The 16897-nt window shown below is 46.4% G+C and overlaps 1 protein-coding gene across 2 annotated transcripts in view; it reads right to left on the bottom strand.

The window, feature by feature from the left end:
- Positions 1-16897, bottom strand: part of LOC135385833 (CUGBP Elav-like family member 4) — a 455429-nt gene that overhangs the window by 183102 nt on the left and 255430 nt on the right. The gene's annotated exons all lie outside the window — the stretch shown is intronic.

Here is a 16897-nt window from a genome sequence, read left to right as displayed (position 1 = left end):
GAAGATTTGTCTGATAGCAAGCTGGAAATAGCCTGGCTGACATTTCCGTTTTTTTTTTTCACTCTATTAAACATATCCCCCCCCCCCCCATTTGTCTGATTGAGACTACTACATGGGAGCTCTTGTTGGAATGTAAGTGTTCCGAGATGCAACGCTGCAAATGGTCTCACGTTAGTTCGATGTGTGCTAGAAAACTGGAAACAGAGGGGAAAAACGAGGACACCGGATAGTTTTAGGGGAATTTTGGCCAATTTTGGTGAAATACGTCACTCATTGCAACGTCGCCTTCGTTCCGCTAAAAGTAGTTTGAAGCTTCTTCTATAAAGCTATAAATACGATGAAGTGAAGTGGGACCCGACTAAAGTTCGTGACGAAGACCTGATATTGCCATATACAAGCTGCAGTTGAAACCTTGTAGCTGAGGAAAAAAAAATCCAGTGACAATGAATTTCTAATGAACACAAGGGGAAGCTCCAGAACGTGTCTATGCTTCTTTACCATGGAGCATCAATGGCGATACGTATAATGTTATTTTCTGCATACATGTTGAAATGAAGCATCAAACCGTTCTCACCAGGGTTGCGGAGTTGCCACTCCGGAGTTGGAATGATTCCGGAATCATTCCAGGTTGCCCGGAATGAAATTGGAATGGAATGGCGGAAACTGTCCTAGGAATGGAATGGGGATGATCTGGGTGCCCCGGTGGGAAGTTTTGGTTTCAACGCGCTGGTTTCTGCCCTCGCGCCCCTTGCACCGCACCTACACACGGTCAAGAGTGAAATAACACTGCCGTTGTGCTTTTTCCGTGCTTGGTAATGTCAATCTCCTCTAGCGCTACTGGACTTGCCAGTACGGTTACCGGTCCTTTCCTTTTCTTGAGGGAATTAACGGAATGGAATTGGGTTACCAAGCCATTCCAGGAGTGGGAATTGATCATACATTTTCATTCCGAGGAATTGAAAGGAGTGGAATTACCCCAAATCTCCATTCCTCGGAATGGAATTGGAACGGAATGGGAGACCCCATTCCGCAAGCCTGGTTCTCACACAGAATTTTTTTTTTCGCATCAAGACTCCCACACAGTTGGCCGCTGAATGCGTGTTTGCACGCACAACTCAACCCCCCCCCCTAAACGAAACAGGCTATTTATCGTGCACACAAACTACAATCTTCATTATCTCGTTAATACTAATCCAAAAACACGAGCGCAAAATTGTGACACGCCGGACACAAGCGCGCACACACACAAACACATACATATACGTATAGTATATATACATGGATGATGATGGGATGGACGATTCACCGCCGCCAGATTTTGGTGGTCGAAACTTCGATATGTAGGGGTAAAATGTTTTAAATCCCGTGTTGGAGTTTGCAAACTCTGGCAGCTAGAACCAGTCCTGGCCGGAGTTTTTTTTTTCTTTTTTCTTTTTCGCGCACTCGTATAGCTTTACCTTTCGAGAGGGGGATTTTAATTCCGAACTATCTGAGCCCTGTCCATTCAATCCTGGCACATATAAACGTGGTCGCGATGGAAGAGAGATTGGTCATTTCCATAATCCTTCAATCCTCGAAAAGGGGGGTTCAAACATTTGCGGAAAGCCAGGTGCAGGCTTTCTTTCAAAGCATCTCCGTTCCTATCGAACGGCGTCCGAAGTGGATATTATCTGTTGAGAAATACTAAGCTATCGGCTGTATGCTAATAACCCTGGGTGTGGAGGGTGCTACGAGAAAAGCGGAACGGGATCGATTTCCTTTAAATGAAATGCGAGCAGTCGGCCGAATGCTTGGATTGTGGAGTGCGCGCTCTACTGTTGCAAAGCAAGCGGAAAACAAGTAACACTCTAACAGAGCAGGTCGTATACCGCACGATAAAAGACCACGGCGCATAAGGTGTGAATATGCGCATATATGATGGGCGTCTTGTTTCCCTTTTGTTTCGCTGTAGGCGTCACGGGTTAGCTGTTCTAACACAGTGCAACTGAACTGGGAGATGTTCGATCGTCGTGTTTAGCACCTGTTTCACCTGTTCTGCGTTTTCACGTCACGTTGAGCGTTGCGGTGAGTGGTGAATGGTTATGGACTTCCCCTTATACTAGCGGGAACGCGAGATTTTGCAGCGCGGGATGCATGCGCTGAGATGAAAGGTGCTGGGCCCTTGGTACAGTCCCGCTCATATGCATCAAGGTCTACGTCACTTTTGGGAGTTTCTGTCATCCACCGGCCTTAGATAACTGAGAGGATGGCGGCTAGCTGGTACTGCAAGAAAACCTTGAGACTGAGCCTTCGTGTGTGTGTGTGTGTGTGTGTGTGTGTGTGTGTGTGTGTGTGTGTGTGTGTGTGTGTGTGTTCGTCTTTTACATGTCCTCAAGCTTAAGGTTTTCTTGCACTGTGAATCAACCGGCCCCTCCACCGTGCTTTGATCGCCCGAATTGCCATCGCCTTCGTGGTCTGTCACCCTCTACAATTGAGCTTCTGCATGCGATAAGGGGTAAGTCGATAAACCCGAAACCGAAAAAACTGCAAGTGAATATTTGGTAAAGTAATTACAGTTGTGTAATAACGCGACTTAATGTAAATAATGACCCGAATAACGCGAATGCGAAATGTGTAAGAAATACACATGTTGAGAACGTTGAAGAAATACACATGTTGAAGTCGTCTTGTCTTTTTTCTGTTCCGTGTCTCAGGTTTTATCGTCGTTTTAAAATACACATGTGTCTACTCTACATGCACTGTTAGCATCGTCTTTGGGTGCATGACTTGACAAAAATTGAATGAAATCCAGGAGCATGACATATCCCGTTTTTCAATGTAACACCGCACGCACAAGGTTTTCGTGCAGGAAAATAGATAAATAAACAAAATCACGAGACGGACTTTGATGGTGAACAATGTTGACGCCAGGTATAGGGTGAAGTTACCTCTGTGCAGTGGAGCATCCAGGATCAGTGTTATTGTCCTCCTAAACGAGCACAATCTTGAAAATAATATTCTAGAAGACTAGCATTATATGACTTATTAGCTTGGTGCACACGTTTTTCCGATTTCAACGTCCAGTAGCACTGCTGACACTTTTAAGTGAGGTAGGGAGAACATGTTTTTCGAGTGGAAGTCGAAGGTCACGTCCGCAACGTAGCAAAATTTATGCTACACCATTTGTATACGTGTGTACAGAAAAGGTGCCCGATCTGACTGTCCGTCCCATCGACACACATGCACTTCCCGTTTCTTACCCCCCGCAGCGGGTCAATAACTAGCAATACGGTCGTAAATATTCTTTGGCACGTACATACTGCTATGTAGATGTATTTGCAGCAAAAATACTAAACAGGCGATATCCAAACAGGGGAAGTCCACATATGACCGTCTTGCATACAGAGGTACAATTGACACGGGGGCAGCGCCCAACCTGCTGGCCGACATCAGCCCCATCGTCTCTTTATGTGTGTGTACGATGAATGGGTATCTGTGATCAATTAAAGTAACTGCGGAAAGAGAAACAATGCGCTCGGTTGAATTTTCGCAGAATCCGACAAAATGCTGAAGAAGATGGTAATAATAACAATAATTCGCATAGTCATGATCATCCGGTTGATCTCGACAGACTATGATCTTCAGATATTGGGTCTTTAGATTTGATTTAGTAACTCGACGTGACCTGCCATCATAATAATCAACTTGCAACATGGAGTGCTTCTAATTACTTTGCATAACGCGTATTTCACGTGCAAGCACATCTCCATTTCTGGGAATATCTCCGACTAACTTGGGACTTCATCGTACTACATCGTGGGATCGATTGGATGAACCGCTAACCCCGACAGTTACGGCGCCTCTGCACGTGCAGTATCTCACTTTTTAAGTGTTTGTTAGTTTGTTTGATTTTTAAGTGTTCTGTCACATGTGCGAGCGTGCGTGTATATTTGATCTCCTTCATCGCCATCCCACTCGTATGTTAACCCACATCCAGTGAGGTATCGCAGTTCCTGCGGTGAAATACCTTACCCCAGCATCGTCATGCGTGTAGCTGTTGCTGGTGTTATTTGTTGAATCTTTAAAGGAAAAAGCAGCACATTTAACGCGGCTGCCGCGTTCACCCGGTAGCCTATTAGGAGCTACCATGCACAATATTTTTTGCTGCGCGGTGTGTTGTCACTACGCAGTGAAATATAGAAAAAATGGCAGGAGAAAGCACCCATCGGCCCGGCCCGATCTTCTCGTGTGACGTCAGCAGACCCGCGCTGCATCAGGCATGCGTGGAGAGTAGTCGTTAGTTGTAATTGGCCGTCGAAAAATCCGTCTGCTACTACTCTGCTGCTACGGCGATTCGGCAGCCCCGGACTACGTCAAGATTCACCTGACCAACACTCTTACCGAAACTGTGAAATGACGTCGACTTCTCTCGTTCATCTTACCGCCCTTTGAAGAAGTGGACTGCTTCCAGAGGGTGTGCAGGACAGAGGACTTTCTCGCGCGCTGGGGGGACAGCTGCGATTGTCGTTCCTTCGCAAGAGCTCACGCTATTTATTGCGCAATACGCCTCAGCCAAAAATGGAAAACGTATGGAGGGGCATTGCTGCTACTTTAGCTCAAGGCATGGACAAATGTGAAGTTTCATTAGAGTAAAAAAAAAAAAAAGCTGCATTGTTTCTGACAAAGTGTGCTTCCTAAACGCGATAAAACCCCGGTGCAGGGGACACAGAGAGACAAAACAGAAGAAGCACTGAAAGTGAAGAAGAAGTTCGGTGTAGAAGTGTCAGGTGGTACAGGTGGGTAAAGCGTCCGTGGCATGGGACTCTATGGCTTTGTTGGAAAAGGGCCCGAAGTTAACTCTTCTGGTCTAGTTCTAGTTCTAGTTCTAGTCCGTTCTAGTGTGTCAAAATGGGATTTGCTTCCAGTCCTTCGTCTGTTTTGTCCCTCTGTGTCCCCTGGACCGGGGTTTTATCGCTCTTAGGATGTACCACCAAACAGCCCGGTTTTTATCGCTTTTTAAAGTGTGCTTACCTGCGCCGTGTGGTTTGTGTAGCAATGTGGATTGCTTAAAATGATGCCTTCTGATATCTCCCGAGATATGCTTGGTTTTGCTTTGTGTACGTATTGATGTATGTATTATGTTCGTACTTTTACATCTGGTTTTATTAATTTTGCACCCATATTGCTGGTAATTTATTATAGCCATTTCGCTCGTCAAACCTGCGCAAGCTTGCCTAGTGACTATTATTCCTTTAATCGGAAAATGACGACATATCGCCTCGCTTATCCCCCCATCATTCTCTTCTTGCGCGCAGTCAGTTATCGTAGCGTGGGGTTCACAGAAAGTGCGCAGACAATATTGTGTCTTCTATCGGAGCCGTGTATACCAAATGGAGCCTGGCCATTCATGGGACCTGCCTATACCTGGAGCTCCACCCACTTTTTGAGCTCTCTGGCCAATCACGAGCCAAAATACAGTTTGCTATTAATCCCAGGCTATCCAAGCCATGTATATCACCTGTATTCACTGGGTGCAGACATTTTCGGGAAACTGGATTGGATTAGATTGAATAGGATATTCCCTGACGATCTACCAACATAATGTATTTTGCGTCCACTTTTATCGACGCCATCTGGATGGAGAGGGGCATGTCGGGAAGACGCAGAACAGCAGAAGTGCTTGCTAGCGGAACTGATTGGCCTGCAGAACCGCTTGTTGGAACAGACTGCAGATATTATACGTATTTTAACTATGAAACATACAAAGATTCAATCAAGAACAGGCAAAGATGTGTATACGAATAAAAAGCTGTAATGAAATGTTCTTTTTTTGCTATCGTAGCGTTTTTCTTGCTATTTGTTTGCGATCGATGTCTTTACTAGGCCTAACTTATCCTTTTCACGTGAACATCGACACTGGAGCGTAATTTTAATTTGATTTGCAAGATAATTGCAACAGAATGGACACTTACGGAATAAAATTGAAGCAAATTGTGAAAAACTTTAGTCATGAAATCCTCGCTTCGCCGTTCCAAGCTACGCCGCACTTTTCCGGAAAATTTTGGTGTCGTGGCGGCGAGGAAACAGCAGCCAATGAAAAACGCTCAATTAGATTGACAGGTCGAGCCTCTTTTTTGGGCTCGTCCTAATGGCCAGACTCCCTTTGGTATACACGGCACTGCTTTCTATGAAACATATACCCCCCCCCCCCCCAGTGTAAAAAGAATTGTACTAGTCCGTCTGCTATATTAAACTCATTTGAATTCGTAATCACCTTAAAGGAAAGCAACCCTGAAATTGGTATCATTAAGTGACGTGGGAGAGGCATATGTTCCCATGGTTGTTCAGATTATAATCTTTCAGGGGATCTCGTGCAACTCTCACAAACCAACCAACGACCGTGTCTACAGAACATCAAACCAGAAAAGAGCTACATTACTAAACCATCATTATGCTTAATCTATGCTCCATGGACATTACCGTTCCGCGCTCGCTGACAGTAACAAACTTTTGTGCCAGCAACTCATTTCCAAGGCCTTTCAGTCCTGGTCTTTTCAAAACCCTTATTTCAGAATCGCGACGAATAACAAACAAAATACAATTCCCTCACGTGTAATGACATACATCCCCCTCCCGAATGTTCCCCCCCTGCAGCATGTTCGTCGTCACAATCCCGGCGCACAACAACAACCATAGCCTCCACGTGCAGCCATCATCGCATAGAGCCCTGTGACTCACGACGTAAGCGAATTCGCCACCCGGTTTTTCATTTTGAGCTTCAAATACAAAATAGCGCTAAAAAAGCACAACCCGAATATACCAGCCGGGGGAGTTAGGCCGCGGACTGCTACCCATGCGCATTCTTTCGAGCTCCGAGTACAAGCCCTTGGCCTTCGCCGCATCGATTGGAAACTCGAGTGGGACGACGTGAGCAAAGAGGGGTGGAAGCGAACAAGAGAGAGGTGTAAGAGAAAGAGGCGAGGGGGGATTGCTTGATGTCGATGACGATGCGGACGACTGGAGGGGTAGAGCTTGGTGTGCCTGCTCTCTTCAAGATAGCGTCCAGCCCCGCAGTAAAAAGAATAATAATAGTAGAATAAATAAAAAGCGGGCAGATGAGGAGAAGGAGGAAAAAAGGAGAGCTGTCTTGTGCTGCGGTCTTTATTCTGAAGCTCGCTTGAGCGGCTCAAGGAGGTGAAGCATTGCGATAAGGAAATTAACGCCCTGCCATTATTTGTGGGACCTAGACGTTCGGTGTAGAAGAAAAAAAAAAGAGTAAGGGAATGAGATGAAGCAAGCTCAAGGGCTGATTGCAGATTAACGTCGCGTGAGGAACTTGCGGGTGATGAAAGAAGCGGCGAAGGTAAGGGAATGCGGGAAACGTGTCTCATCACCAAAACAGGTACTGTGGCGGAAAGTGCATGCGAAGATTATTCCGGCCTTCGACATTTTCTTTTTTTCATTTATTTCTGATGAGATGAAGCTACTACAAAATCAGCAACACAGTTTAGCTGCGTGACCGCGGCGTTGTACCGGTTGCGCCCATAATGACTGAATGTGCTTTACCACTCGCTACCCAGAGCCACCGAGTGTTACCCTACCACTGAACCCAAGCGCCCATCACAGACTGTACATACGGACATAATGAACACATTATCCGCCTTATCAGGCATGGAACAAAATAGCAAGCAATGCTCGGACTACTAATAACAAGTGCAGAAAGCGTATCCTGAAAGCTATTTGTACGACACCGGATGAAACATGCATTCAGCATGCATTCAGAAAGCGTTCATTACGGAAAGGCCTATAAAGGCTATCGTATAGGGCAAACAGCAGCCTCTGTCAACATGAAACATGCAGGGCGTCAGCTATTGACGTAGTACCAAAACAAAACACAACAATGGCATTACGATCGCGCCGTTTCGTTGCTTCCACAAAGAGTGGTCGATAAAGGAACGCCTCCTCCAAGGCAGTACGTGAAAATTACAACCGAAACGGCACTGCTTCATGGGCACCCCATGCGCCTTTCCGCACGAAAGTGAACACTGGAAAGAAAACAACACGGACCGGGCAAGTTTAGCCTTCCCATTCCAATGAATGACGTATCACGTGCAGCGCTCGGCGTCCTTAGGTACTTCGAGCAGGTAAAGAGAAGAACTTTGAATATGCAGGTGTGACCTGAATGCTGGGTGACAGTAAAGCGAGAGAGCTACGCTTTCACCTGGAACAACAGAAAGGATCTACAAAAAGAAAATGCAACGAAAGCAAATTTAGCACAGACGTAAATGAACCATTATGGTAGCTTGTTCGGCAGGCTTTGAAGGTAACCATGTACCGTGTATGACCTCGGTATCAGGAAAGTATCATCTTGGAAGTAAGTAATCTGCCTAGGACAAAGAAAATGTACTGAATTATTGATGAGGGATGTCGACAACAAACACCGCAAATATTCGACATATGGGTTATGTTGATAAGTCCTGAGTGCGGAGCCAGGTATAGCAGTACGACCAGCTCACGAACCCTAACTGTTTAGGGGAGCTTCTGGTGCATGTGTCGCCCTGGTCTGGTGTCGCCCATGAAAAAATAAAAATAAAAAGCTATCGCGCAGCTCCCTACCTCTAAGTCTCTTGTGAACGGTCAAACATTTAGGCATACGCCGAGCGATGTTATGCAACTGAAACAGAAGCCAGGAAACTCTTCGCCAAGTCTCGCTCGTACGCGGGAGACGCGCCCTGCCATAATTTCAGCGCTGCGGCATAAGGACGAACGAGCTAGATGGTGGTGGTGATGGTGAAAGGGCTAGCCGTTGTCGGCTTCACAGATGTGGACAACGTCACGACTGACGCCCTGGGGGAATGTGCGTCCTGGGCGAGCTAGAGATGCATAGGGAGCTGCGGGTACGGTTAGCCTGTCACTTTGCGAGTTGGCTAGTTCAACAATTCACGGGGTTCTTGCGTAGATTCGCTCATGTCAAAACGTTCGCGCCTGGTTGAATTCTGAGGTGTACCGTTGAATGCTGTGACATATTCAGTCGACATGGATGGACGACTAAGCCAACATCCTCCGTGGTGTTGCAGGCGGAGATCAGGAGGGTCCAGGTTACATTCCTGGCGTTAGCTTCGCTGTTACTCAACGTTCACTCCAGGTCTTTCTCGACAAAGTCCCATCCGTCTTCGATCAGCAGACAGGGTACACAACCGTGATGATAATGAAGCTCCGAAAGACCAGAAAAACTTTCTCGTTAGGTAAAGCTTTCGGACGCAAGAAAGTGCGCGTCGGCCATAAGAAGAACGTACCTTTCAGACGAATGCGATGCTGCACTCCTCCACTGAGAGATGACGATAAAGGATATCGAAGAGTAAGCGGAGAAGATGGAGACGGGAACAAAGCCAAGATGGATGGCTTCAAAAGAAAGGCAACACTACCTTTTATCTGAGAGTCCATCTCACGATTGCTTGGGGACTTTAGCGAAATGGGGAATGGGTCTTCGCCACTCGTTGAGATCAATTGAAAGCGAAAGCTCAGGTAGGGATCTCGTCTACCCAGATGATGTGCACATGCCTTCCTCTAGTGCGGTTACAGACTGATTCCCGCGGGTATCCAGCGGACGTGGCGGGCATTACTCAACAGACGCGGATCATCACTCACGCAGAAAGGGAAGATAGTGTTCCGTTTGTATGACGCCGTACACGATGGACAACATTAATACACCCACTGGATTGTTAAGTGCTCCGTATCGGCATGGAAGAAACGTTGCCTATGGCTTGTGGATGAAGCTGGGTGCATAACTGAATGCTACGCGCGACTATCCATCTACAGCATGCAGCTTCGCTATGGAACGCAATACGTCGAGGACATGCCATTAGTACCTGCAAAGGTAAAAAATAGAACTATAGGTAACAATGCCATGTTGTGCGTTCCGAGAGAACAGTGACGAAGGGCGGCACCACTGTGGTCGACGTGGGGACTAAGGCTGTCGATATGAGTGCGTTTTATCGTATACTGGATATTCGGCGTACAGCGCCATTCGGCGTACAGCGCCATTCAGCGAGCATCCGTGCACCTCGCGCTACGAAATTGGTTCGTCGGTTTGCAAAAACAAACTTTATTACCAGTGAGCGGACGCGTCCGGGACTGAGCCATCTTCACCATCGAAGACATACGTGTACATGTGAGGTCAGAAAGAAGTCGTGTGTGTGTGTGTGGGGGGGGGGGGGGGGGGTAAGCAGTTCGTAGAACAACTTAGGGATCCTGAAGTGTCTCCGCAATATAGAAAAGATAAAGAGGGGTAAACAACGAAAGGTGGACGTCATTATCTACGCCGATAGCAATAATAGAAAACTTAAATTTCCGTCATTGACTAGCAACCTACAGAATCGTTTTCTGAAAAAAAAGGAAAAGAATAGAATGCAAATGAGCCAATGAATGTTCTGTAATCCCCCAGCATTGCTCAATGCAATGCGCAATGCTCTGCAATCCCAGAGTGGGTGTGGGACACACACACACACACACGCATGCACGCGCGCCCTGCATATGCACACCGCCAGTGAACACTGGAAATAAAAATGAATGGCGTATCACGCGCCTATTTCGCACGCACGCACGCACGCACTCACACACACACACACACACACACACACACACACACACAAAAAAAAAAAATGATAGCGAGTATTATAGGAGGTCAGAGGCACCCAACGAAAACGAACGACAGGGAGGCTGTCAGATCCAAGCTCAAGAATGTCAACCGCTTCCACGCCAACGCGCGATTGCTTTATGGCGTTTCCGGAACCTTTATCGTGAACGTCTTCCGATCTACTCACTAATGAACCGCTAGGTACGACGGTGCGGCACAGTACATCAAAAATCCATAAAAGCTCTCGGAACAAGATGCATCCGATAAAGAGGTAGGCAGAGCAGAACACGAAACGACTATACACCGAAGAAGTTCCATATTTTAGCGAATTCGAGAGCAGTCCGGTGTCGTCTTCGCGATGAAAGAAGGGCGGAAGGAAGAAGAAGAAGAGAACAGACGCAGTGAAACTCTCTGCTGCCGACGTGGACTCCTATTTCAAATGCGGAGATCATATTCTCGTCGTGATTTGAATTAGCAAAGGGGAATCTGAGGGCGAGGGCAGGACTTCCATCTGTGCGCTCTCGAGGGACGGCCTCAGTAACTCGGGGAGCTAATGAGAGCGTCGGCGGAGTGGACGCGATTATGCACGCTCAGCAGCGCTGTCTACGACACACCGACTGCTGCCAAAGTGTATTATTAAGCAGGTTTATGCCCCAAGGAACATCCGTGTGTTCTGTATGCGAGCAGCGAAGGATCGTAAATGTATATATTTGTGAGTTGCGATATATATCCGATTGCGTGGAAGATACGTCCGCTCCAAAGTTTGGGCAAACTTTGCGGCGAGCTTTTCAAAAGGGTTCCTGGCATAGTGCTCGATAGAAGTTCTCATCTCCTGTGGATTATATGAAGAGCACCCTTAAGCATTATGAATAGATGGATGGAAGAACTGTATTCGAAGTTTCGCAGCGCTAATCAAATTCGTGAAACGGAGTGTGTGAGACGGGGTAGTGGCATATACACATTGTAAAAAAAGAAAATCAGAAGAAGTGTCGCAGCAGGGAGAGCACGGGCATGAGAACACAACGGACAGGACGGCTGCATGGGTCACGTTATTCTTATTCGGTTAATTAGCTTTTTTTTTAACTCTGTCTCTCAGGCTCAGGAACACCCCACTTTAATAGAACGCTTCGGTGCCGCTGACTATTTCAGGAAATTCAATATCTTGGGACACGAGCCGCATCAGCCGGGAACGTCGCGGACCCAGTTTATCTCCTTGTAACCTTTTAAATTTGATATCTTCCGGACAGTCATGTGTCATGCCGAAGCCGCAATCAATTCTGTTTCGGAATAGACAGACGTGCTACGTACCCGTAGATCCTAAGTCAACTTAATTGTATTTGATTAGACATAAGAAATAACAACAAAGACGTTTTTTTTTTCTTTTTTCGTCGTACCATGTTCTCTAACACCACAAGTCTTTTCCGGCCCAGTGTATACATTAATGAATCTCATTGATGCCACAGAAGCGACGTCCTTGTAGGACCTCACTGGTGTCACCAAGACGAAACCACGCCGCAGAGGAAGGATAGACAAGTGGTAAACAATAAGCACAAAGTTTAGTCACAGGACATATAGCTGTGTTTTCCAGTCCGCCGTCCAGGCAGACCGGATCTCTTGCACACCCACAGTAGGACGCAGTGCCGAATATCTTGCAAACGGGCGTCAGAGGAAAATCCGACCGTGACAAATGTCTGACCGTGATTCCGTGGGGGCTCACGAATAAAAGCGACATGAAAGCTGTCCGCTCCCTTGTCAGCAACAGACGCGGTTTCACGTGACTTGATGGCATGCAGCGAAAGAGGGTTCTGTGTAAGGACGAGAACCGGCAACTCCCCACCCTTTTTTTTTACATATATGTATTTATTTGGAACTGGGAACGAGTGCTCGGTTTCCTGCAGAACGCGGGGTCTGGAAACATAGAAACGGAGGAAGTACCAATTTTTTCCAATCGTATGGCTTCCACTTTCAGGTATCAGTACTGACAATAACTATAGTTGCATACCCAACACTCTGTACGTGCATATAACTGCATGATCTGGTTTCCGACGAGTGATCTATCCCACTGGTACCAGGTGTACATTCTTCCGCACACATGGCAGACTTATTCTCCTTAAGAAATCCGAAAAGACACCGTGCGAACACACCGAACCTTATCAGCACCCTTCCCCATGGCCAGATCGACAATACTCCTAACCGGAAATTGCTAGGGACTCGCGTGCCACGCCGGTGACACAGGAGGGCTCCCTTCGAGCCGCCGGTAGCATTGCCTGTACAAACGTTACATAAATAAAAAGCCAAAACGGCATTTTCGATGGGGGGGGGGGGGGGCGATGATGGTAGCTTGGTAGCAGAACGGGAAGCGTGCGAATTAAACGTGTGTATTTTATGTGTAGTAGGGCAGACAGTTTTATGCTTTAAATAAGCTTTTCCCAATGGTTTATTGTTCAAATGTACAACAACAACAACAAATACACGGTGACGATGTTATGGGGTGTTTCACCGCATATGCTGCGGTACCCTGCACACCATTGGCTGTGAGATAGTGCGAATGACTTGAAGATTATTATAAAGGGGGGGGGGGCATATGTTTATTGAGAAGAGAGGAAAGAAAGGAAAGGTTAGTGGAATTATTAGGGAATGTGCACAGGTACTGCAGGGGCGTGTATCTGCAGTTCCTCAAGCAGACCTCTTGCTGTTTGTAAGTGTTCGCGTGAAATTTGTAAATTGTAAATATCTCCTGGTCATATGAATATTCTTTGGCCGCACGATATGCCACTCGCGTACCTTTGACTTTTGCTTCGCTTCTCTACGCTTTCTTCTCTACATCTACGATGTACCAGCTTGCCTGCGCCCTCTCCCTCCTGTCGATACATTAAAGATAACTGGGCTTGTTTTTGATGGAAAAATGATCGACGTCCTTGCACATTGGTTGTCATCAACAATACTTACAGAGATGTCTTCTTTAAAAAGGGATAAAAACCGGGCTGTTTGGTAGTCCAAAGCGATAAAAATACCCCTGTGCAGGATAGAACAAAAAAAGGATGAACACAATAGAGCACTGAGTGACAAACCAAGGAGTTTAATCAACAAAAGTGTATATTGTCATCAATTAGCAGAACTACCTATATGGTGGTAGTCCCCTTTACACCGACTCTATCGCTGCAGTGTAACTGTGAGGGGGGGGGGGGGGTTGGTGTTAAGTTGGTTGATAAGGAAACGTACAGTTGTTCGTTGAAAACCTCGTCTGTCAATAGATGTCGTGGGAGCGGCGATGTATCGTGTATTTAAGAATATGCCTGTATTGATTAATCTAATTGGTTTGTCAGTCAGTGTGTTCGTCCCTTTTTTGATGTCCCTTGCACTGGGGTATTTTTATCGCTATTATCATGTCTGTTTTCCAAGACATGAATTCCATGCAGGGCCGGCGATAGGGGTGGGGTGGCGAGTAAGGCAACCGCCTTAGGCCCCGCGCACGAAGCCCTCAACTAGGGATTCCTTTTTTTTTTAAATATCAAGTATGCACTTAATCGCTTGAAACAGGCCCCGCGATGTGCCTTTGCCTCAGGCCCTGCACACCCCTAGCACCGGCCCTGATTCCATGAATAGGGATATCTAGACATGTGTACTCCTTAGCTGGTACAGTAGTACCAGTATCCTCCCTAGCTAGTACATAGTAATACTTCAGCTGCTAGCTATACAGAAGTCGTTGAACCGAATGTAACGTTTACAACCCTCAACTGCACACAATGGAACAGTACCATCAGAGTAGTCATGGAAACAGTACCAAACGCAGAATTTTTCTCAATCCAGTGCAACGCAAAAATAGAAGAAAAACGAGACAGAGAGGCCAAAAAGCAAGTGGGGCCATTGCGCGCTCAAGTGAACAGTTTTTGCCGGACGCATATGTCTCCTCGCATTACACGCCAGGCGAAGTAATATTTAGGAGCGTGGAGTAATTTCCTTGGCACAACAGTCTCATTTTGTTCATCGCATTCCTTAAGTGACAAAGAATGACTTTGCCTTGCAGCAACCAAGGGAAGGGAAAAACCGAAAATGTAACACACTAACTCTGGAACGGTTGGCGTTTTGCCAACGGACACCCGGAGAAGAGAATTTTGACCACTTGAATAACCTCATCACTCTCAGTGTGTAACTGATCGCTACAATCGAGTTATTCGTTTTGAAATCTGCGTCTCTGAAGGAAATTAGAGTCGCGCGATGATATCTCTCGCATTTTGCGCCAGTGTCTTCAACGTTGGAACGTAGCGGAGAAATTGCGTTCATGTCACTGACATACAGGAATGTTTTGTATCAGAAAAAGGGACGGCATCAGTTCCGCTCTTCAGATATATATTTTTTTTTCAAAGAGAAACTTTTTATATTGTCGCAAAAATGGGCTCTTACTGTTTTGCAATCTTAAAGTGACACGGCGGACTAAAAAAGCTATATTTGCTTCTTCGCTGGTTTTCACCACCTTCGCTCAAAGACGGAGCACGCAAATTACACAGGGTGTTTCATCTAACGTGATAAAAAAATCGTATTAAAAAATCTACTTGTTCGAACATCGAGTCAACGCTATTTATCTCGCGGTAGATTTTGCCGTGACTTCTGAGCACTTTTATCGAATTTAATTCGCGAGAAATTGAATTTTCCCAATCGAACTCCGAAATTTGCCAAGTCAACCTCACGTTTTTCTGTCAGAAACAGAAAGCGCACGTCGGATTTACCCCATTGCATTGGAAGGTACATTCCCTACTACTTTCGTAATAGCTGGGGGGGGGGGGGGGATGCGAAAACTATCGTTTCGAGGCGCGCAAACTGTCGGCCGAGCTCAGGTCTCCGGTCAAGTTAATGCAAGATGCGGCGGAAGAAAAACGGTCACCAGCTCCTTCCTGTTTCCTTCTCGCTCTTGAGTCAGATAGCTTTGCGTTGCAACCATCATGGGTGCGTTCCTAAACCTACTCCCGAGTTGGGTAGATCACGTCACACAGTTGTACCACGTGACCCTAGAGTAGCTAACCGGTTGAGTAGGTTTGGAAGCGCACGTTACGCTTTCATCGAGTAAGCATGGGGGCCAGTGGCTTCTTTTCGGAGATGATGGGTGGGAAGACGTTATGAACCTCCTAAAAGATTGCCAAATCGTTTCTAAAATCATATAACACGATAGAGTCAACGACTATTTAATTCAAATTGAAAATACCGTAGCAAGATTTAGTAAAAATACGCAATCTCTTTTCCAGCAGCTTAGAAAGCTCGAAACGAAACAAGGAACAATACAACATCAAGCGAATTTTGCTTGGATGACTGAGGCGTATGGGATATAAAACACATATGCAAAGCACAAAATGCACGCCTGAGCCTGAAAAAAAAAGTAAAATCCACTTTCGCAACTGCGGAAGTGAATCGCGCTTTGTTTCACTATCGAAAACCAAGTCACAAAACGCGCATTGAAACAACTGTGTCAGCTTGCTGGCTTTCGAATGGTATTATGATGGGCCATCCCATCCTGTCCTGCCTGAAGGGATTAGCTATTGGAAAGTTATTCACGTGGCACGCTGGCCTAGTTTCGTTTCCAAGTTCCCGGAGAGCAGTGGAGACGGGGCTGGTGACTCGACCTGGTTTTGAAACGCAGTTACTGACGTCATCGAGTAACTAAACCCGATTTTGAAACGCCCCTTCCAGTAGAATGCTACTCCCGAGTTAACTTGTGTAGGATTAGGAACGCACCCCGCTGCCGCTATCAGCAGAAGCTTTGAAAGGAAAAGAGAAAGGACAGGTACATGGCCTCCTCGCATGGCTTATTTCAGAGATCTGAGTGCGGCCGACAATTTACACATTTTTTATTTTTTTAACGGTTATTACCTTAGTACTAGTGAATGTAGTTCGCAATAAAATGGGGTAAATCCGGCATGCGCTTTCTGTTTCCGAAAAAAAAAAAAAAAAATAAGCGTGCGGTTGACTTGGCAAAAGTCGGAGTTCAATAGACCTCTACCGAAGAAACGTCACATTAACGTAATCGTGACTTTGGTAGACATAGCGGAACCGGAACAACTCGGAGCAGCCGATGGCGAATTCGGGCGCTCATTTCGTGGCAACTTTTTTTGCCAGATCTCGCATGTATGCTTGTCACTTTCCGAGCGCCAGGAATTTGCCAGCTAGCACTTTTCCGCCCGGCCTCGCAGCGACCGTGCAGGGGGTTGCCCAACTATATCCGGTGTCGTCACATTCGCATCGCGAGTGTAGCGAGGGCCCTCATTGGCCTACACGTCGAAGTTCACGTGG

This window comes from Ornithodoros turicata, chromosome 2 (genome assembly GCF_037126465.1).
Source record: "Ornithodoros turicata isolate Travis chromosome 2, ASM3712646v1, whole genome shotgun sequence".
Classification (NCBI taxonomy): domain Eukaryota; kingdom Metazoa; phylum Arthropoda; class Arachnida; order Ixodida; family Argasidae; genus Ornithodoros; species Ornithodoros turicata.
Note: the sequence above shows the minus strand (reverse complement) of the source record. Positions and strands in the feature narration are given on the sequence as shown.